This window comes from Calonectris borealis, chromosome W (assembly GCF_964195595.1).
Source record: "Calonectris borealis chromosome W, bCalBor7.hap1.2, whole genome shotgun sequence".
Lineage (NCBI taxonomy): Eukaryota > Metazoa > Chordata > Aves > Procellariiformes > Procellariidae > Calonectris > Calonectris borealis.
Genome location: NC_134351.1, coordinates 38,237,372 through 38,261,442, shown reverse-complemented (window position 1 = coordinate 38,261,442; position 24,071 = coordinate 38,237,372). Strand labels below are relative to the sequence as shown.

Below are 24,071 nucleotides of genomic sequence, written 5' to 3'. Positions count from 1 at the left end.
TTCCAAACACGCTTAGAAAGAAAAGAGGCTTGAAGAGAGTTTGGTCAGTCTTCAGCTGTAGGAAATGAGCTGTAATACAAACAATTCCATAGGAAAAATGACTGTCACGGGAAAAATGTGAATCTCTTGCAGTTAAGAGCATGAGACAAAACTTCTCTCACTATCATACATGCCTACAAATAGAGGAATAATGAACCCATGAAGACAGAAGAAATTTTGGCTTCATAGACTAAGGCAGTATATTATGTTGTTTTTCAAGCAAATTCAAATGTTGCTGTGAAGTGCACTCTATGAAATTAAGATGCTGCAGCAAGGGTAAATTTGCTTGAAAGCTGTCATCTTGGGTGAAAGGTAAAGAACTGGTGCATCCAGAGCACCTGCTTTAACTCCTAAAGGAAGGTTTGGGGGAATTTGTGCCCAAAACTCAAGAAAGCAACCCAAACCTCTCATTTACTAGCTCTCACTTAGGCACCTACCTCAGCTCTTTGCTTTAAGCTTTGTGTCCCACCCAGGTGGAGGCATCATCTTTAGTTCAAAGCACAAGCTGATGAACTTGAAGGTTGTGTTAATGACCTTTCCTGCAGTTTATTGCATAACCTCATCTGTCTTCAGAAAACCTGTGCTTCTTAGAACTTGGATATATTTTATTTAAATATTTTATTTAAGATGTAATAATGAATCACATCAGTGGCTTGTATTTTTCCTGTGAAGCTTTCAAAGTCTAGGCAGGCAGAAATAGTCTTTTGTTGGTGTTCTTCGCCTCGGGTTAGTAGAGAAACCCCGACTGCCAAGTTCAAGGTGCTGCTCTCTGAAGAACCTGCTAAATGAGTTTTGAACAAGGCATGGGACTGTAATTTGTGCTGTTCTTACTTTTTTCCTCTATATGCCCTTTTGCAGATGTCACTTGGCAAGCTATGTATCTTGAAAATCTGCCACCTGCTCTTGGTTGTGGTTGGTGAGAAATGCAATTCTGAATATTAAAGATCCAGTAATCCCCAAAGAATTTCAGTCATAGAGTTTTGTGGCATTTCTAGTGCGGGCAGTGTGACATCTCTCCAGATGAGAAAAGTGTTAAACTGCCGAGAGCTCAGGATGCTGTCTGCCCAGTTCGTGGGCAATGGGTTGTGTTACGGAGGGCAGTTTGGAGGAGGGCAGGGGGATGCTTTGCTGTTCTTTAGGATGGGGACAGATGCAAGCCCTGCTATGGTCAAGCAGAATTGGATCCATGAGAGAGCAAATCCCCCAGTGCCAGCAGGGGGGAGATTTTGCAGGCTAACGTATTTGTTGGGGAGATTCCTTGCACAGCTGTGTACCTGCTGCCAGAAGTCCTCTTTTCTCTTTCCTCACTCCATGGTTGCTTGTGCAATCAGATGTCCGTGCTGGCAGTGCTCCCGGCTGTCCCAGGGCAGTTGCGTGGGTGCCTGGCTCCCCACGACCTCATCCTCGACCTTCTTCTGCCTGGCTCTGAGGGCTGCCTCCCCCTATATCCCCTTCCCACCTGAGATCCAGAACTTTTAATCTTGCTCCAAGCACTCCCTCACCCAAAAACGTCAACCTTTGCTAGGGCTGGGCAGTGGCATGGGGCCCCTCCTGCTGCTGCTGCCTCTCCTACTCCTCTCTCTGCTCTTCCTTTCCCACCTGGCTTTCTGCACCCTTCCCAATCTCTTCTCGTCGGGGCAGAGGGAGGACTCATGATCTATCTACACCTATCGCAGTTTCCTGCCATCTGAAACGGCAATTCTTGACTCATGGGAAGCTTGTGGTGGGGGGGTGAGCAAGCAAACTCATTCGCAATAAAGACCTGGAAAGATGGAGAGGAACAAACGGTGGATGAATTGGCTGGCCAACTCCGGCAATATGAAGAAAGTCTCTCTTCCTCCCTACGGGCCTGTGTCTCTGCTGTGGAGAAACTGTCTCAGGAGGTCCAGCAACTCAAAGAGGATATGTCCTGCTCCCCACCTGCACGGGCCAGTGTCTTAGCCATCAGGAGCAAGCGTCCCTCTGCTCAAGAGAGGAGACATCGTGGGTACACACCCCGGGGCACCCTGTGGTTTTACCTGCGTGACCACGGAGAGGACATGAGGAAGTGGGATGGAAAATCTACCTTGAACCTAGAGGCACGGGTCCGTGAGTTGCAAGGAAAAACAACCACAAAAGGGGGTTCTTCCAGGAAAACTGCTGCTCCAGTCTCCAGTGAGCAGTTCCCCAGGCAGAGTAGAAGGGCTGATTCCACTTCCGACCTTAACAAAGGGACTTCTGATTTGTACTTACAGGAAGTGGGTAGCGAATATGATGACCAGGACTAGAGGGGCCCTGCCTCCGGCCAGGTGGAGGAAAGGGACAACGGGGTTTACTGGACTGTGTGGATTCGATGGCCTGGCACATCAGACCCACAGGAGTATAAGGCTCTAGTAAGACACTGGTGCACAGTGTACCCTGATGCCATCAAGCTATAGAGGGGCAGAACCCGTTTGTATTTCTGGAGTGACAGGGGGATCCCAAGAGTTAACTGTATTGGAGGTTGAAGTGAGCCTGACCGGGAATGAGTGGCAGAAGCACCCCATTGTGACTGGCCCAGAGGCTCTGTGCATCCTTGGCATAGACTACCTCAGGAGAGGGTATTTCAAGGACCCAAAAGGGTACCAGTGGGCTTTTGGTATAGCTGCCCTGGAGACGGAGGAAATTAAAGAGCTGTCCACCTTGCCCGGTCTCTCGGAGGATCCTTCTGTTGTGGGGTTGCTGAGGGTTGAAGAACAGCAGGTGCCGATCGCTACCACAACAGTGCACCGGTGGCAATACCGCACCAACCGAGACTCCCTGATCCCCATCCATGAGCTGATTTGTCAACTGGAGAGCCAAGGAGTGATCAGCAAGACTCGCTCACCCTTTAACAGTCCCATATGGCCAGTGCGAAAGTCTAATGGAGAGTGGAGACTAACAGTAGACTACCGTGGCCTGAACGAAGTCACGCCGCCACTGAGTGCTGCCGTGCCGGACATGCTAGAACTTCAATACGAACTGGAGTCAAAGGCAGCCAAGTGGTACGCCACAAATGATATCGCTAATGCGTTCTTCTCAATCCCTTTGGTGGCGGAGTGCAGGCCACAGTTTACTTTGACTTGGAGGGGCGTCCAGTACACCTGGAACTGACTGCCCCAGGGGTGGAAACATAGCCCTACCATTTGCCATGGACTGATCCACACCGCACTGGAACAGGGTGAGGCTCCAGAACACCTGCAATACATTGATGACATCATCGTGTGGGGCAACACAGCAGAAGAAGTTTTTGAGAAAGGGGAGAGAATAGTCCAAATCCTTCTGAAGGCCGGTTTTGCCATAGAACAAAGTAAGGTCAAGGGACCTGCACAGGAGATCCAGTTTTTAGGAATAAAATGGCAAGACGGATGTCGTCAGATCCCAATGGATGTGATCAACAAAATAACAGCCATGTCCCCACCAACTAGGAAAAAGGAACCACAAGCTTTCTTAGGCGTTGTGGGCTTTTGGAGAATGCGTATTCCAAATTACAGTCAGATCGTAAGCCCTCTCTATCACGTGACCCGGAAGAAGAACGACTTCAAATGGGGCCCTGAGCAACAACAAGCCTTTGAACAAATTAAACAGGAGATAATTCATGCAGTAGCCCTTGGGCCAGTCTGGGCAGGACAAGATGTAAAGAATGTGCTCTACACCGCAGCCGGGGAGAATGGCCCTACCTGGAGCCTCTGGCAGAAAGCACCAGGGGAGACTCGAGGTCGACCCCTGGGGTTTTGGTGTCGGGGATACAGAGGATCTGAGGCCCCCTATACTCCAACTGAGAAGGAGATATTGGCAGCATATGAAGGGATTCGAGCTGCTTCGGAAGTGGTTGGTACTGAAGCACAGCTCCTCCTGGCACCCCGACTGCCGGTGCTGGGCTGGATGTTCAAAGGGAGGGTCCCCTCTACACATCATGCAACCGATGCTACGTGGAGTAAGTGGGTCGCACTGATCACACAACGGGCCCGAATAGGAAACCCCAGTCGCCCAGGAATCTTGGAAGTGATCACGACCTGGCCAGAAGGCAAAGATTTCGGAATATCCCCAGAGGAAGAGGTGACGCGTGCTGAAGAGGCCCCACTGTATAATAAACTACCAGAAAACGAGAAGCAATATGCCCTGTTCACTGATGGGTCCTGTGGCCTTGTGGGAAAGCATCGGAGGTGGAAGGCTGCTGTATGGAGTCCTATACGCCAAGTTGCAGAAACTGCTGAAGGAGAAGGTGAATCGATCCAGTTTGCAGAGGTGAAAGCCATCCAGCTGGCCTTGGACATTGCCGAATGAGAAAAATGGCCAGTGCTTTATCTCTATACTGACTCATGGATGGTGGCAAATGCCCTGTGGGGGTGGCTGCAGCAGTGGAAGCAGAACAACTGTCAGCGCAGAGGTAAACCCATCTGGGCTGCCGCATTGTGGCAAGATATTGCTGCCCGGGTAGAGAACCTGACTGTAAAAGTACGTCATGTAGATGCTCACATACCCAGGATTCGGGCCACTGAAGAACATCAAAACAACCAGCAGGTGGATCAGGCCGCTAAGATCGAAGTAGCTCAGGTAGATCTGGACTGGCAACATAAATGTGAACTATTTATAGCTTGGTGGGCGCATGATGCCTCAGGCCATCAAGGAAGAGATGCAACATATAGATGGGCTCGTGATCGAGGGGTGGACTTGACCATGGACCCTATTGCCCAGGTTATCCATGAATGTGAAACATGTGCTGCAATCAAGCAAGCCGAACAAGTAAAGCCTCTCTGGTATGGGGGATGATGGTTGAAATATAAATATGGGGAGGCTTGGCAGATTGATTCTGTCACACTCCCACAAACCCACCACAGCAAGCGCTATGTGCTCACCATGGTGGAAGCAACCACCGGATGGCTAGAAACATATCCTGTGCCCCATGCCACTGCCCAGAACACCATCCTGGGCCTTGAAAAGCAAGTTTTATGGCAACATGGCACCCCAGAAAGAACTGAGTCAGACAACGGGACTCATTTCCGAAACACCCTCATAGACACCTGGGCCAAAGAGCATGGCATTGAGTGGGTCTATCACATCCCCTACCATGCACCAGCCTCCGGGAAAATCAAACGATACAACGGACTGTAAAGACTACGCTGAGATCAATGGGTGGTGGGATATTCAAGCATTGGGACTCGCATTTAGCAAAAGCCACCTGGTTAGTCAACACTAGGGGATCTGTCACTCGAGCTGGCCCTGCCCAATCCAAACCCTTAGGTACTGTAGAGGGGGATAAAGTCCCTGTCATGCATATGAGAAATATGCTGGGGAAGACAGTCTGGGTTACTCCTGCCTCTGGCAAGGGAAAACCCATCCGTGGGATTGCTTTTGCTCAAGGACCTGGGTGCACTTGGTGGGTGATGCGAAAGGATGGGGAAGTCCGATGTGTACCTCAAGGGGATTTAATTTTGGGTGAAAATAGCCAATGAACTGGATTGTATGATGTTAGTTCCTATATAATACTGTATGTCATCACTTCTATGGTTACTATATGCCATAGTAACATTATTATAGTAAGAATCACCCAGATTAATGTAGGATGAACTCCGATGAAACCGAGAGAAGTGCAACGATGATAGAACCGGACGAGCGCCCAGAACTGGCCTCAGCATGCAACAGTCCCACACCACACACCATCTCTCCTGCCCTGAAAGACTGTTATGACAGATGGAGCCCAAAGTCATGGACTAAATGAACTCAACGGACATTTTAGAGGGATGGCCCATGGACTAAGGGAACGAGATCTCTGTGTGTGTATATATCAAAAGGCAGGAAAAGTGGTGATGACTAATTGGAAAGTATTGGGAAATGTGAGACCTGGTGTCGTGGTTTAACCTGGCAGGCAGCCAAATACCACGCAGCCGCTCACTCACTCCCCCCGCCCCCAGTGGGACGGGGAGAGAATCGGAAGGGTAAGAGTGAGAAAAACTCGTGGGTTGAGATAAAGACAGTTTAATAGAACAGAAAAGGGAAAATAATGATAATAAATAATGATAGAATATACAAAATGAGTGATGCACAATGCAATTGCTCACCACCCGCGCTGACCGATAACCAAGTAGCGATCGGTACTTCCTGGATCACGCCTACCCTTCATATACTGAGCATGACGTCACATGGTATGGAATACCCCATTGGCCAGCTGGGCTGGCTGTCCTGATTATGTTCCCTCCCATCTTGTGTACCTAGCTCAGTCAGTAGGCATAGGAGCTGCCCTTGGACTAGGAGGGCACTGAGACAAGGGATTAAGGAATTTTAGTAGTTGAATGATTAATAGTAGTTAGAAGATTGAATCAGTAGGTAGGGGCTAGATACTTTGTTCCTCACAAGGCCGGCTCAGCCTGATAAGGCCGACTTAGCTATGGTGTAAATTAACTGAGGCGCCTCACAAGGACAGCTCCCGATAAAGACTAAAAACTTGTCTCAAGAAGCCAGCTAAAACTGACCCTGCGGTATGGACAAAAGTAAGAAGACAACTGAGCCTGCGCAAGAACAAAAGGTTACTAGCGGTGACGAAGAGGAACTATCAGCCTTCATCCCCACGACCCCTGACGACCACCACTAGGAGGCAATGCGCAAGCGCAGATGGGAGGGGTCTATGGAAATGACTTCTTGGAACTCATTTTAATACAAAGCGGGGACAGGTCATGCATATGTATAGGCATATTACAAAACTTTATGAATATGTAATATTTTACTGTATATATTTATGGTGAGTGCCGCATTGAGGCGCGCACGATTTTGGTGGGACTACCCCCCGTGCTGCCCAGCGCTGAATAAACATACCTACTTTACAATCTCATAGATTGTGGAGTCCGGTTTCCGCAAGTTAGTTTTGGCGAGCCAGCCAGGAGACTCTCTGCTTCACCGCAGGATCGGCTGGGGAGCGGACGCCCCTGGGCGCGCCCCGAGCGTTTCCTCGGAGGGGACTCCGCTGCCAGCCGCTCACCGTGGGAGTAGACAAGAACCTCCTGAGTCCGCGGAAAGGAAAGGTATGTTTGAGGAGAGGGGCCTGTAAGTCGTACGCATGGCTGGGGCTGCTGGTAAATCGCACAGAGACGTCTGGCGTGCAGCATAGTCCCCATATGGTAGGAGGGTACCCTGCACGGTAATAGGGGGGATTCGCTGACCGATAGAGCGGCCGCTAGCGATCTTGGGAGTAGATCGAGTGAATCCGAGGTTTCTGCTGTATCCCAGTGTTGGGAGCCAGGACGGACCTGCTAATGACTGGTATATAAGAAGCAGGAGAAGGGTAAGCGGACCTCCTTGCAATTTACGGTTGCAGCTGCTGGGTGGGAGTACAACTAGTCTGAGGAGTTGTACGTGGCATGGCCATATATTATCTGTTGCAACAATTTATTGTGTGACTGAGTGTCTGTGTTGTATGAGTGAGACGCAGCACAGCTGCGAAGCGAGTGTGGAGTTCTGATCCGCGGTTCCGTAATCTCCGCGAGGAGAGCGGCCAGAGACGAACGAAGTGAATGATAGGATCGAGCCTTTGTCTTTTGTGTACAAAAACATTGTAGAATTTTGTGAGAAAGCAGTATTGTATATCTAGAGGGTTCTATGATAAGAAAACCTCCGATAAAGTCACTAAGACAGTGCGGGAAGGAAAACCAGTCCCGGCATCTTATTAAAGGTTAAAAGAAAAGATCAATAAAGGGAAGATACTAAATGGGTAACACTCAAAAGGGAGTCTTGAAGAAAAGCCCCTTGGGCTGTGTGCTTGCTCATTGGAGAGATATCGTTGGGATCGGAGGGACGGAAAATAGAAAAATTCTTATTAAATATTGTAATCAATGGTGGCCATTGTATAAATTGGAAAGTGAGGCTAAATGGCCACTTAATGGATCAATAGACTACAATACTCTCCTACAATTGATGCTATTTCTAAGGAGAGAAGGGAAGTGGGATGAAGTTTCATATGCAGATATGTTTTTCACCCTCCGAAACCATCCGGAGTGGCAAAGGGACTGTGGAATGGCACCACCACAGGACCCTATGGTACTCGCACTTGAGCGAGAAAATAAAGAATTTAAAGGTAAACTGAAGCGGTGTTGCTCGGCATGCAGTATTGGACAGAGGTGTTTGAAAGCAAACAAAATTCACCAGGTGCCGGAACCAGATCTAACTGACCTGTTTAAGCCTCCCCCTCGACCACAGGAACAGGATGCGGACTCGGACGAAACTTCCACCCCCCCGGACAGCCCTGTATCTTCCCGCACCAGAAAGAAAACTGCCCCAGTAGCCTTACAGGCACCTCTTCGAGAGGCGGTGGCGCCTGATGGCGGGACGATGCTAATCAAGGTACCTTTTTCCACTACTGATTTAGGGGAATGGAAAAGGGTTGCAAAAGATTATAGGAGCGATCCGATCGGTGTAGCTAAACATTTTCAGTTTATTGTGAAACAACATAACCCTGATTGGAAGGACATACAATTATTATTAGACTATATGACTGAAACAGAAAAGCAATTGATTTTAAAAACAGCAGGGAGTTTGGCTGATGAATACTATAGGACTACAGGAGGGGATGTTAAGGAATATTTCCCTCTACAAGATCCAAAATGGGATGCGAACAGATCTGCAGAAATGGTAAAACTACAGGGGTATCAGGAGTGGATTTCCAGAGGAATGGAAAAGGCTATACCCAAAACCATAAACTGGTCGGCTCTATATGCAATTAAGCAAGGTCCCTCCGAGTCCCCATCTGAATTCCTGGATCGACTGAGGGATGCAATGCGCCGTAACACACCGCTGGATCCTGGATCCGAGGTAGGAATACAACAACTAGTCTCTCTGTTTTTGGGTCAGTCCACAGGGGACATTAGGCGCAAGCTCCAGAAGCTACGTACTACAGAAAGTAGAAATTTGGAGGTGTTGCTAGATGAAGCATGGAGAGTATTTAGTAACAGGGAAGAAGCATACAAACAGGTACGAAGGAGAATAATAGCAGCTGTCAGGGAAGAGGAAGAAAGGAGGCCTAGACGAGAACCATCTCGGTTAGGCAAGGATCAATGTGCACTGTGCAAGGAATTTGGTCATTGGAAAAGGGAATGTCCAATAAACTGAATCAAGACTTGATGCCCCTGGAGAACGATTACATCATGGTAAAGGGGGCAACTGGCCAAAGTGATAAGGCGTATTTCTGTAAACCTTTGAAATATAAACTGGGAAAACAATGGGGAATTCACAGATTTCTATATATGCCCGACTCTCCAAAGGCCCTATTGGGAAGAGACTTACTAGAACAATTAGGTGCAAAAATTATATTCGAAAAAGGAGAAATTTCTCTGAAAGTAAAAGATCAAGAATACATTCAAATCCTAAGTTTATTCTTAACCAGTCCTTCCATAAAAGGAGAAATTAGGGAGGAAGTCTTAAATCAGGTATACCCTGGGGTATGGGCTACCGATGTACCAGGAAGAGCAAAGAATGCATTACCTATTGAAGTTAAACTTAAAAAGGGAAACCAACAACCAGTAAGGATTAAGCAATATCCCCTAAAGAGAGAAGATAGAGAAAGGATTCGGCCGATAATTGAAAAATTTTTACAATTCGGACTATTAAAAGAATGTGAGTCTAATTTTAACACACCCATATTACCAGTTCGGAAACCTGACGAGTCGTATCGTGTAGTCCAGGATCTACGGGCCGTAAACAAGGTAACTGAGGATCTCTACCCCGTGGTGGCAAATCCATATACTCTGTTGACTACACTAACACCTGAATTAGCCTGGTTTACTGTTATAGACTTGAAAGATGCCTTCTTTTGCCTCCCTCTCCATGAATCCAGCCAAAGATTGTTTGCATACGGAGAAAACTGGTTCACAGATGGAAGCAGCTATGTCCTGAGTGGTAAAAGATACGCGGGATACGCTATTACCACTCGTCAAGAGATAATAGAATTAAGGCCTTTGCCCCTAAATACCTCGGCACAGAAAGCGGAGGCCCTACTGTAAGGCAAGTGATCTCTGCCTCCAGACAAATCCCAAGAATACCCCAAACCAGAAATGGGCCAAATTGGTAAAGGTAATGGGCCTGGGCAACAGTGGCAGATCGATTTTTCAGAACTCCCAAGAAAAGGGGGGTATCGATATTTATTGGTATTAACTGACACCTTTTCAGGTTGGCCAGAGGCATTCCCTACCAGGACAGCCAAGGCTCGGGAGGTAACTAGAACATTAATACAAGAAATAATACCACGTTTTGGGGTTCCAGCAACCATATCTTCTGACAGAGGACCACATTTCATCTCCAAAGTAGTACAACAAATTAGCCGCTATTTGGGCATAGATTGGCAGCTTCATACCCCATATCGCCCTCAGTCGAGTGGCCAAGTAGAAAAATGAACCACTTAATTAAACAGCAGATTGTGAAATTGGGATAGGAAACTAACTTGGCCTGGCCTTAGTCTCTTCCTTTGGCTCTTTTGCGCATACGAACTAGGCCAAGAGCAAAGGAAGGACTGACCCCTTTTGAAATCTTGTGTGGACGACCCTATAGAATACAGAAAGGGATGTCCACACAAGTCGGGGATGAAATCATGACCTCCTACATGGTTGCATTGGGGAAACAACTCAGGAAGGTTGAGAAATATGTGGTTGGGACTCGAAGCAGGGGTTTGGATGGTCGCCCACTGCTACAGGTATTCTTAATACCTTATGTCACCCTATTGTTTTTCTCCTAATTCTAGTTTTTATTAGTATTGCTTTATCTGCAATACTGTATGTTTTAAATTGGCGAATGATAAAACAAATAAGGCACTTGAGGTATGACTATCAGCACCGACAACAAATTGAAACAGGCAGAAATCTTATAAAGGACCTGGAGAAGAATGGGATAATATAAAGAAAATTAGTATAGGGTTTAGTATAGAGTAAAAGAATTTACTAACTTTTTAGAAAAGGGGGGACTGAGACAAGGGATTAAGGAATTTTAGTAGTTGAATGATTAATAGTAGTTAGAAGATTGAATCAGTAGGTAGGGGCTAGATACTTTGTTCCTCACAAGGCCGGCTCAGCCTGATAAGGCCGACTTAGCTATGGTGTAAATTAACTGAGGCGCCTCACAAGGACAGCTCCCGATAAAGACTAAAAACTTGTCTCAAGAAGCCAGCTAAAACTGACCCTGCGGTATGGACAAAAGTAAGAAGACAACTGAGCCCGCGCAAGAACAAAAGGTTACTAGCGGTGACGAAGAGGAACTATCAGCCTTCATCCCCACGACCCCTGACGACCACCACTAGGAGGCAATGCGCAAGCGCAGATGGGAGGGGTCTATGGAAATGACTTCTTGGAACTCATTTTAATACAAAGCGGGGACAGGTCATGCATATGTATAGGCATATTACAAAACTTTATGAATATGTAATATTTTACTGTATATATTTATGGTGAGTGCCGCATTGAGGCGCGCACGATTTTGGTGGGACTACCCCCCGTGCCGCCCAGCGCTGAATAAACATACCTACTTTACAATCTCATAGATTGTGGAGTCCGGTTTCCGCAAGTCAGGCACTTAGCAACAACTGAAAACATCAGTGTGTTATCAACATTCTCCTCATACTAAATCCAAAACACAGCACTAGGAAGAAATTTAACCCTATCCCAGCCGAAACCAGGACACCTGGGCATGATGGAGGTGGTATAGAGTAAGGGGTGGATACTGTCTTGGTTCCGGCTGGGACAGAGTTAACTTTCTTCCCAGTAGCTTGGGGGGTGTGCTGTGTTTTGGGTTTGGTATGAGAGGAGCGTTGATGGCCCATTGATGTTTTGGTTGTTGCTGCGTGGTGCTTGCACAGGGAGGTGAACCCACCTGGCCAATGGGGTATTCTATACCATGTGACATCATGCTCAGTATAAAAACCAGGGGTGTGGGGGGGCTCGACCCCGTTCGCGACACGCGGTCTGTGAGCACTTGCATTGTGCATTGCCTGCTTTGTATATTCTGTTATTGTTGTTGTTCTCATTGTTATTATTACTGTTCTACTTTGTTTTATTTCCATTATTAAACTGTTTTTATCTCAACCCGGGAGTTTTCCTACTTGTGCCCTCCCGATTCTCTCCGCCATCCCACCGCAGGCTGGGGGGTGATCGAGCGGCTGCGTGGGGTTTATTTGCTGGCTGTGGTTAAACCACGACAGGAGGAAAGTGTGGAAAAGGCAATTTCTCTGACTCCTCCAGGAATCTCTCTTGTGAAGGAAGAAGCTTCCTTAAACACCTTTTAACTAAACAGCATTGAAAGTAAGAGTGGCAGAGAGGTTCTGAGAAAGCATTTTAGAAGCATTTGGGTAGGTAGTAATTGCACAGCATCGGGCTAAAATGATGATGTTCCCTGCCTGCAATGTCCCATTGCAACGTCCTGTTGCAACAGCTGCCTGAGGGTCAGCGCAGCCCGTTAGTAAATATTATTAGTTTGCTTGATCACCACTTTCAGAGTCTGAAAGCAGTTACTGTCATGTTAATGTAACCCAAAGAACTGTGGGCTGAAGCATGAGATCTGTTCAGCCCTCATTTCAGCATTTAATAGTGGCATGATTTTTTTTTCAAGAAACATCATATAGTTCTGTAGAAAGCCTGACCATTTTATTTAGTGCCTACCTCGAGGCTGACTTCTCTGATAAAATAGCCAAAGGTGGAATTCTTTCCAAAAATCCGTTCTGATTTGGGGTTCAGGCATTAAGGACAGTAGAATTGTTTTAATATTGTTACATAAATTATAGCATTTTTCTCACTTCTGTGATGTTAATACGTTACCAAGACATTAACACCAACGTGTCCTGGTCTTTATAAACCAATTGAGATCATTGGTTTAATTGCAAAATATGGGACAAGCTCTGCTTGCAGACGTATCGCCTAGGTGAGGCAGACAGCAATGGGAACTGCGTGCATTTACTTGAAGGAAGAATTAGAAACTGTCTCTGAATTGGTGTGTAAATAACTCCCAACAGATACTCTAGTTAAAAATGTTTATGAATAAATAGTGCTTCAGTTAAAGTATATGCATAAGCCTTTTTTATTAAATAATGCCGAACACTTAATGAATTGGCGGTAGGCTGCTGTTTGGAAGTTCTTAATGCACCTTCTGTTCCTGACTCAGGCCTAGGATTTAATAAATGCTTTTTTATGTCCAACCCAGTATTCTGTGCTGGGATGATTTTACAGCCCGGGATATTTGCTCTGCTGAGGTTACAGACCACCCATGGTTTGTTTTTTCTTCTCATTTAAAAGCTGAAAATGTAACTAATTAAACAAATATTTCTGCTGTGTTAACTACATGACAGCATTGTTCATTAGATGGATGCATGGGTTTTATCCTATCCACAGCGCTTTTCACACCAAAAAGGAGTAGCAGGAGAAGGGAACTGGAGCCCGATTTGCCTGTAAAGTTATCTCAGTGAAAGAATGAGCTACGTAGATTAATTAGGTCAGCAAGATGCTACTACCTATTAGAAAGGGCAAGACTGTTTTATTTAACGTTTTCAGCCCTCTGAAATGAGAAATGGTCCGCATAAGAGCAACTGTTTGAGCTCTAAGTTAACTACAAAAGCTATGTGGGAGGTAGCTGTGCTCATAAAGTTTATCATCTCATCCACAACATCTGTGCCAGACTCTTCCCCGTGTGTATTCCTTACATCAGCCTTTTAATTAGGATTGTACACCAGCTAAGATAAGGGTTGGGAGAAGCGATCAATTCAGTCATGTCACTGAGACGCTAAAAATGTAACGTATTCAGCAGCATATGTTCCACTTGTCTTTTTTCAGGCACAGGCAGGCAAGATTAATGACAGGCAGGCTTTTGTGTCTCTTCTGACTACACCAGGATGGGAGAGAGTTTTGGGGAGTTTTTTTTAAAAAAAAACAAACAAAACAAAACAAACCTCTGCCAGGAAATAATTTGTTCAAATGAATAGGTCTATTCAGCTGTTGGAGTGCTTTGCTAATTGTGTTTGAAAGAATAAAAGCAAATCACAAGCTGCTTTCAGCAGCTGGAAAAAACGGGTTCACATGCCAGCTTATTAACAAGATGAATTCTATTAGTAAAACATATTTAGGATTTTTGAGACCAGCTCTTCACCCCTTGGAATTAATGTGAGTTTCTTCAATTTCTGTAAGAGCAATGTTGAACTCTGGATGGCTAAATTTGGTGGATACAGCGGATGCTTTTTTTTTGCTGAAGTTAATGCTTTCTCAGTGATATGAAAGACTAGTGTCTTCCACGTTGGAGTCTTAGGCAAAACTACAGCGTAATAGTATGTTATTTGCAGTTAACAGATGTCATAAAAGATGTGAAAAGAAAGAAATTACTCTTCTCTCTTCCAGCGGATTTCTGTTTATTTTTTTCTATCCTGTCTAAGCATATTTTTGAAGCTCTCTTAAAGCTTGGATGAGATAATATACAACTGTAGGTATATCTGAAAATAGTAACATCTGAACTCTTTGGGAATATAAAAGTTTAGAGTTGATCTTCATGGATATGTTGTATATTTTCCATAGCCCCATGTTTTTTCTTGGGTTTCACAGATATTCACATTGCACTTCACTAAACAGACACTCAGACATTTATGTGCAAGGCATTCTCCCTTTGAAGTACTTGCTAGAAATACACCTTATTTTCCACTAATAAAGTATGAAAAATATGTCTTCCAGCAAAGTTCATAACCTGTTTTTGTTTTTAATGCCTCTCTGCTATTTGCATTGCTAATGACCCAAAAGTTAATTTGTCCCATTGAGATCTTGTTTTTATTTAAATTCGTAGGAATTTTTATACTGGTATTAAACGGTCCTCAAGTTTGGCTCTGAGATGTTTGAATGAAGGCAAGCAAAGATTATGTATCTTATTTTGCACAAAATGACACTTAAAAAAATGAAAGACCTTTATTAACTGACTTTCTAGCAGCTAATACCTTCTTCTATGAGCCACATTCCCTGTTGTGGTTTAACCTGGCAGGCAGCCAAGCACCACGCAGCCGCTCGCTCACTCCCCCACCACCACAGTGGGATGGGGGGAAGAAGCGGGAGGGGAAAAAAAATTCATGGATTGAGATAAAGACAGTTTAATAGAACAGAAAAGGGAAAATAATGATAATAAATAATGATAGAATATACAAAATGAGTGATGCACAATGCAATTGCTCACCACCCGCACTGACCGATAACCAAGTAGCGATCGGTACTTCCTGGAACACTCCTACCCTTCATATACTGAGCATGACGTCACATGGTATGGAATACCCCATTAGCCAGCTGGGCCAGCTTTCCCAGCTATGCTCCCTCCCAACGCTTGGGGTTTTTTTTTTTGGTTTTTTTTTTTTGTTTTTGTTTTTTTTTTTTTTTAAGCTGAATATCCTTGACTAGCAGGGTACTTAGCAACAACCGAAAACATCAGTGTGTTATCAACATTCTTCTCATACTAAATCCAAAACACAGCACTAGGAAGAAATTTAACTCTATCCCAGCCGAAACCAGGACAGTAACTTGTAAAAATAACACTCAGTTGAAAGTTTCCTTTCTAACTGAAAAAAAAACTCAAATCAACAAGGCATAAATTGGGAGGTTTGGGTGAGCCTGTCCCATGTCAGGATGTCGTAGCCAGCAGCAGGAGAGAAACGGGGTCCTGGATGGGCAGCTGGAAGCTGTTGTCTCTTGAGAGCCGTGTGCTTGCTGGATGGCCAACGGGCTGCTCCAGCCTGGGTGCTGCGGGGGGTTCACCTGTGCTGGTAGCCTCACGCTGCGGTAACATAGACCAAGTTAAGATTTCAGTGTTTGAAATTTGCCTGAGCCAAACAGTTTAATTGGAGAGTTTGATCAGGAGGGTGGCAGGGACTGGGGGGAAGAAAACATTTTTTTTTCTTTAGGGGCATAAAGGAAGGACAATTCTTCAAGGCCAGAATTGCATATTCCTTGTTTGAGAGCTCCAGGGCAGAAGGGATGTTGCCTCCACAGGGGCAGATCCCACACTGAGGTGGTTCAGGGAAGCTTTCCTGTACTCATTTGAGCTATTGATACGGTGAAAGCTATCCCAAATGACAGCAGGGCAAGGTCTGAATTTGTGACATTCAGGTGACAAGTCTTCCTGGAAGAACAGTATAGGTGGCAATCAGTAACACCACAAGTCTGTGATCTCTTGCTACATCAGCACATTCATTTCTTATTGCTAAGTGCTGGGAGGTTAAGCAACCTGAACATAGCACTGAGAAAGACCCACTCTCCAGAGGGGCAAATCTTTTAACAGGAGGGCACGCCAGCCCCCGTGTGTGAGTCAAGTCATCCAGATATATGAGCGTTGGCAGAGCAAAGGCAGGCTGCAGGGCTTGGACATGCTCTGCCTGGGCTGTGAGAGAAGATCAGCATACAGCTCTGACAGCTCTGATTTTTTTTTTTAGTGGATATTTAGCAATTCCTCTAATGTGGAGGGGTTAATGTAGTCAGCCTGTGAGGATGGGCTGAATGAATAAAGGCAGCGGTGTTTCTGTGCATGCAAGTGACTTGCGGAAAACAGACTCCACAATCTATAAGATTGTAAAGTAGGTATGTTTATTCAGCGCTGGGCAGCACGGGGGGTAGTCCCACCAAAGTCGTGCGCGCCCCAACACGGTACTTGCCAGAAATATATACAGCGAAGTGTTGGATATACATAAAGTTTCGCAATACGCCTATACATATGCATGACCTATCCCCGCTTCGTATTAAAATGAGTTCCAAGACGTTATTTCCATGAGCCCCTCCCATCTGCGCTTGCGCATTGCCTCCTGGTGGTGGTCGTCGGGGGTCGTGGGGATGAAGGTTAGTGGTTCCTCTTCGTCACCGCTAGTAACCTTTTGTTCTTGCGCAGGCTCAGTTGTTCCTTGGCTCTTGCCCAAACCGTAGGGTCGGTTTTAGCTGGTCTCTTAAGGCAAGTTCTTAGTTCTTATCAGGAACTGTCCTTGTGAGGAGTCACAGTTAATTTACACACAATAGTTAACAAAGCTTATCAGGAACTATCCTTGTGAGGAGTCACAGTTAATTTGCACAATAGTTAACAAAGTATCAAACTTTATCTACTAATTCAATCCTTTAACTATCTATCATTCAACTACTAAAATTCCCTTAGCCCCTTCTCTCACAAGGAGCCATAGGAATCCACAGGAGGATACTCCCAACTTTCCTTCTCTCTTTAGTAGATTTTTTTTTCACCAGGAAGAGAAGCCTGAGACAAAATCAAGAGGTTTAGTCCATTCCAAGAAGAACTAATATATCAAAGCAGATTGAAAAGACAAGGACTGTCTGTGTCCCGGAGCAAATGAATAAGAGGGGCATGAGAAAGGGGTGTGGGACAATGGGAGGAGGGTAGGTGCGAAGCTCTGGGTGCCCTTTGCTCGGTGTCCGGGAACAAGGTGACATTCAGTAGGCAGGAGGACATTTACATTTGATGGGACACACGTTTTTACAATGCATCCAGTTAGCCCACCAGACTGCAGACCATAAAATACCTTAGAAAGCAAAATCGAGCAGGATCTCAGGGATCAGACACAGTCAATAAGGAAACAAGAAGCTAAAAGAGTGAGGGTTTAGCCTTTTGGAAGGGCTGTAAATCCTCTAATTTTGAGTCATAGAATCATAGAATCATAGAATCATACAGGTTGGAAAAGACCTCTAAGATCATCGTGTCCAACCGTCAACCCAACACCACCATGCCCACTACACCATGTCCCTAAGGGCCTCATCTACACGTCTTTTAAATACCTCCAGGGATGGTGACTCCACCACTTCCCTGGGCAGCCTGTTCCAAGGCCTGACCACTCTTTCAGTAAAGAAATTTTTCCTAATGTTCAATCTAAACCTCCCTTGGCGCAACTTGAGGCCATTTCCTCTTGTCCTATCGCTAGTTACTTGGGAGAAGAGACCAACACCCACCTCGCTACACCCTCCTTTCAGGTAGTTGTAGAGCGCAATGAGGTCTCCCCTCAGCCTCCTCTTCTCCAGGCTAAACAACCCCAGTTCCCTCAGCCGCTCCTCATAAGACTTGTGCTCCAGGCCCTTCACCAGCTTCGTTGCCCTCCTCTGGACGCGCTCCAGCACCTCCATGTCCTTCTTGTAGTGAGGGGCCCAAAACTGAACACAGTATTCGAGGTGCGGCCTCACCAGTGCCGAGTACAGGGGCACGATCACCTCCCTAGTCCTGCTGGCCACACTATTTCTGATACAGGCCAGGATGCCGTTGGCCTTCTTGGCCACCTGAGCACACTGCCAGCTCATGTTCAGCCGGCTGTCAACCAGTACCCCCAGGTCCTTTTCCTCTGGGCAGCTTTCCAGCCACTCTTCCCCAAGCCTGTAGCGTTGCCTGGGCTTGTTGTGGCCCAAGTGCAGGACCCGGCACTTGGCCTTGTTGAATTTCATACAGTTGGCCTCGGCCCATCGATCCAGCCTGTCCAGGTCCCTCTGCAGAGCCTTCCTACCCTCCAGCAGATCAACACTCCCGCCCAACTTGGTGTCGTCTGCAAACTTACTGAGGGAGCACTCGATCCCCTCATCCAGATCATTGATGAAGATATTGAACAGGACCGGCCCCAAAACTGAGCCCTGGGGAACACCGCTCGTGACCGGCCACCAACTGGATTTAACTCCGTTCACCACAACTCTCTGGGCTCGGCCGTCCAGCCAGTTTTTTACCCAGCGAAGAGTGTACCTGTCTAGGCCGTGAGCCGCCAGCTTCTCTAGGAGAATGCTGTGGGAGACAGTGTCAAAGGCTTTACTGAAGTCCAGGTAGACCACATCCACTGCCTTTCCCTCATCCACTAGGCGGGTCACCTGGTCATAGAAGGAGATCAGGTTGGTCAAGCAGGACCTGCCTTCCGTGAACCCGTGCTGGCTGGGCCTGATCCCCTGGTTGTCCCGGACATGGCTCGTGAGCGCCCTCAAAACCAACCGCTCCATGATCTTCCCCGGCACCGAGGTCAGGCTGACCGGCCTGTAGTTCCCCGGATCCTCCTTCCGGCCCTTCTTGTAGATGGGAGTCACATTGGCAAGCCTCCAGTCGTCCGGGACCTCCCCAGTTAACCAGGACTGCTGGTAAATGATGGAGAGTGGCTCGGCAAGCTCCTCCGCCAGCTCCCTCAGTACCCTCGGGTGGATCCCATCCGGCCCCATAGACTTGTGAACGTCCAGGTGGCATAGCAGGTCATGAACTTCATCCTCTTGAATTATGGGGGGTTTATCCTGCTCGTCATCCCTGTCTTCCAGCTCAGGGGGCTGAGTACCCTGAGGATAACCATTCTGACTACTAAAGACTGAGGCAAAGAAGGCGTTGAGTACCTCAGCCTTTTCCTCGTCCTTGGTGGCAACGTTCCCCCCCGCATCCAATAGAGGATGGAGATTCTCCTTGGCTCTCCTTTTGTCATTAACATACTTATAAAAGCATTTTTTGTTGTCTCTCACGACAGTGGCCAGGTTGAGTTCTAGCTGGGCTTTTGCCTTTCTAATTTCCTCTCTGCAGTAGTCGTTAACTACTGTGCTGCTGCTGGAGGGTGGGAGGACATGTTCCAGGTGTGTAGCTGGAACATTACTGCCTGCTGACAGGTACACATAAATATCTTTCGAGACAGCTGCTGTACCTCTCCTTTCCTGTGCTAGTGGGATCCTCGCAGCTATGCCAGCAAAGGGACAGTTAATCAGCCAGCTGAACGCCTTTCATTGGATATCCAGTATCTGAAAGAAAATAACAAAAACAAGTCATTAATTTTTAAATTATTTGGAATGGAAGCATGATTAATAGCAGCTTGAGGGTTTCAATTAGTTCCATGCCATTAAGGTTTACAAGTTTGTATGCCCATTTACCCTGGTATTTAATAAAAGGATCATTTGTCACGGCAACCTCAGCCTCAGGTGGGCTCTTCTGGCAAATTATTTACTTCCAGCCCAGAGGTACTCCAGGTGTTGGCAAGTCATCCATCTTCCCCAGCACCTGGGTTTCAGCTCTGGGGCACGTGCACCCCAGGATGCCCTGCAGACAAGGTAGGGGAAGGGTGGAGTTCAGATTCCCTCAAAGCAGGGATTTGATGCTGAATTTCTCTTATGCTAGCACAGCAGTTGTAGCCCTGGGGCTTTTAGATGAAAGGGGCAAGGGATTTGAAAGGACTGGCTCACTGTGAGGTTTTTGTAAAGACTTGACTGTGTCTCCAAGCAGCAGGGAGTTTGTTCCCTGCCTGACTGAGAGTAATGGGATCACATCCATCCCTCATTCTCCACCTCTGCTGGTAAGGGTGAAGCGTTGTGCTGGTGCTTACGAATCCTGGTTTTGTGTGTCTAATTTTTGCCCAGTACTGAATAAGGAGCTTAGATGACTAATCCCAGCTCCAAGCATACTTTTGAGCTAAGCACCATTTTTGGCTGTGCCTAAATCATCCGTGTTGAACCAGCCCTTAAGACTGTTTTTAAAGCAAACGCTCTGCTGGGTAGCCTTTGCTAACCTGCTGCAAAGCAGAAATACTATGGTCCTTTCACAGCTCTCTGAGCAGATGCTCACGATAACTCTGTGTGGCTTCTTATCCCATCAAATATTTCACCAGCCCACCTCATAGTATTTATTCATAAGCTAGCATAGCGCAGGTAAATTCAGTTTGAACATGTGAGTTTCCACAACAGTGATTCAATGATTTTTCTCTGAGTTTTGCATGAGAACTGATGTGATCTTGAGAGTTTTTAATATAGAAAATAAAATATTTCTGTGATTTTTGTGGTTTGGTGATAATGTTAGAAATCCAGAACCCAAAACAATTGCATATTGTACAAGGATAAACATTTAACAAAAAATGTCCTTCCTGTTTGTCCTACCTCTGCATTTATTTAAACCAGTTAGCTTATTTTAGCAAGTGGAACTGATTTTTTTCAGATGAATGACTCAGTCATCCTGAAAACTGAAATATGTTCCTGCTTGCAAAACAAACTTGTTTGCTGACATTTAAAACTTAATATCTAATGAAAGGACGGGGTTTTTTTTTTTTGTTACTAGGTGTTTATCTGCAATTAAAATGTCCCAATGGTTGCATAATGCTAACTTAAAATGTAAGCATTCATTACAACTGTGTAACAGGTTATCATCAGACTACCAATGGGATCCTCAGAAAAATCTATTTAAAACAAGTGTGTTTTAATTTCTGTGTGTGTTCAGCTGAAAAGAATAACTTGTTTAATATCTCTTGTGTTTCGCCACTGTGACTAGAAGTATGATTTCTGAGCAGTTTTGTAACTCATCACATGAATGACCACGTAGTTTGTTAGAAGGCAGGAAATCCTAAAAATGTAGAATGCTTAATTTTTAAATGACAGCTATAACTTTTACAGTTAAGATCCCTTCAGTATTCAAGCAATGATGATAAAGTGCTGTGTGCTAGAGATCCTTTGCATTGGTCATTTATCTGGAGTTAGAGATGTATCATGAACGTGGGGAGGTGGATTTCACCTTAGCTGCAGGAGTGCATTAATGCATTCTCCGATTTTGTCCTTTTCCTTGATAGGTGGCCTGGAGCCCTTAGAGCTAAATTACATAGGTGAATAGTGTGTGTGTAAAGTATACATAAAGGAAAAATTCCCCATAATGATTATTCTGTAGGTAGTTCACTTCTGGTACAAAACAGTGCTTCTCCTTAGCTACATCGATTGCACTCCTTTGAGACTGATATTAAAACGTAATACAGGAACCAAACCACAGAGGGGTAAAATGGCTGGTACCAACTTGCAGAAGGAATCAGTGAGCGCGTTGGATAGAGCCAGGAATAAATGCCACACAGGTTTGCAGGGGGAAAATATGGTTCCAGAGGTGCTCCCTATTCCTGGAACGGGGCAGTTTTTAGCTCATCCCCCTCCTGCTTTGACCATGATGTTTGAGGTCTGGGGGAGCGGTCTGAGGCCCAGTGATGTCAGGCTGTGGTTTTGGTCCAAAGTTCATGCAAATCAGCGATGTTAAGAGCCCCTTGATGTGAGCTGACTGTGGGTAAGGCTCTAAATCTGCTCTAAATCTGCTCGTGTCTGTGTTTAATGGAAGGAGCAGGTTTTGGCTGTATCTTGAAAGTTTTCTGCCTGGCCTGTTGGCAGCAGGCACTAGGGGTTTAAAGCTGTTTTCTAGATAATCATAGGAGAGGGCTGCAAGCAATAAATAAACAAAGAATGGGCAGCTCTCACAAGCAGCGGGTTGGAAGGGTTCCTCCATGCCCTTGCATCTCGGTTGTCGCTGTGATCTGTCATGTTTTAGATGGCGTTTCACAGCGCAGCTCCCCTGCAGCCTGGGACTGAATAGGTTTCTGCTTCAATTCACCGTTGAGATGAAAGAGCAACTTGTGGCTGCCCCAGCTGGATGACAGTGGGTAAATCTACCAGTTTTTCAAGAATGGGGTATTAAGAAAAACAAGGAAGAGAGCATGAAGAATGGGAAGGAGATGCAAGAGCAGAGGAGCTGGCTTTGTAGTTAGTTTTCTTTCCCTAGCAAGAAAATATCCTTCACTGACAAAGTCCTTTAACTCCCTGAAATTGGCAGCTTTTTTTAAGTAAATCCCAGACTTTGGTTGTTAATTGGTTTTTATTTTCTTTTATTTCAGCAGACTTTTTTGAGGAACAAAGGGCCAGCTTCTGGTCCACAGCTGGCTTTAAAGTGGATGGGAGTTTGTCACTGTATTTGTTGCAGGCAGTATTTCAGTCCTGTTGGAGTAAGCATCCTCTTGTCTAGGTGGAGCAAAGGTAGCAATGGTTTGGTGTGCCTGGGGTGCACATCAGCTCGTGTACCAGCTGGGTCAGGTGCATGGCTGAACAGTGCAGGCGAGCAAAGGCATGGTCTCATCCTGAAGGAAAAGGACTTAGCCACAGCAGAGCGTCTTTGTGTCCAAATCAAACAGAAAGTGCAGAAAAGCAAGGATCTTTCTATACATCTCATCTTTCAAATGGCGCTTGCAGGCTCTTTCGTGATGGAGGTGGGCAGCTGATGGGCTGTGACCGCTGCTCGCTCCCCAGGTGTAATCATCGCCCTGTTTTTTCTACCTACGCCTTCTCTCTCAACTTGCACTTCAATTGCAAAGTCCTCACGCTGGGGCCACATCGCCCGGTGTGCAGAGTGCTTAGGTGGAGGCACACGTCTCCATCTCCTCTGTGCTCAGCATTACCGCTGTACCAATAAATACCAGCGAGGAGATGGAGATGAGCAGGCAGCCTTGTTGGAAAAAACCTCCTTAAAGTTAAAAGGAAGTGATGTCTCCTTCGACTGCAGTGCTAATGATTTGACAAGGCTGAATTTTTAACCTATAATTTTAAAATATAATATAAGCCTCAGTTTGCAGAATTTTGTAATAAAATCACATGCTCCACTATAAGAAAATCCTCGTATGGGTTTCCACATACACACTGTCTCCCTGTGAAAGATTAAACTGATGCTTCATGCTGAGACATGCAACAGTATTTGAATAAATCTCTCTTAAATATGCACGATGTTTTATCATTATATGACATCTCCTTACGCTGGGGAATGCTCATCCTCTTTTTCTGAGGGGAGATGCGGGATCCAGCCCCAAATAACAAATGAGACTTGGGACAGTTATCTGTCATTTAGAAAACCAAGTCCTGAGCTCTGGCCTAATGTGTTCTTGAGCAGGTGCCAGCTTATGTATTTATGTATTTATACAGAGTTGTTATCAGTGAATACAGTGAGAGGCTGTCCTTGGCTACAGCTGCATCGCCCAGAATTTGGCGTAACGCCATATGTTCGTTTTCAATTGTGAATTAAATATTGAGGAAATGGCCTTCTCTGGAGAAGACATGTTTCTATTATTTTTCTCTTTCCCTTCCTGTTTCTTTGAACCACTAAGGTCCAACTCTGTTAGGGAAGCGGTCTGGTTGCCCAGGCGAACAGGCTGCATTCTTAGTATGTAGGCATTTAAACATACAGCTTTGATTAACTGTTTTACAGCTTTATCCTCCTTTCCAGTTGCTGGGCTGGTTTCATAGTGATGTGATCTCTGTGGGAACAGGTCAGGTCATGTATCC

General features: G+C 45.8%; 1 protein-coding gene across 1 annotated transcript in view; it reads left to right on the top strand.

Annotated features, from left to right (window-relative positions):
• The window catches only part of LOC142074846 (atrial natriuretic peptide receptor 3-like), a 46,092-nt gene that overhangs the window by 9,885 nt on the left and 12,136 nt on the right, over nt 1-24,071 (top strand).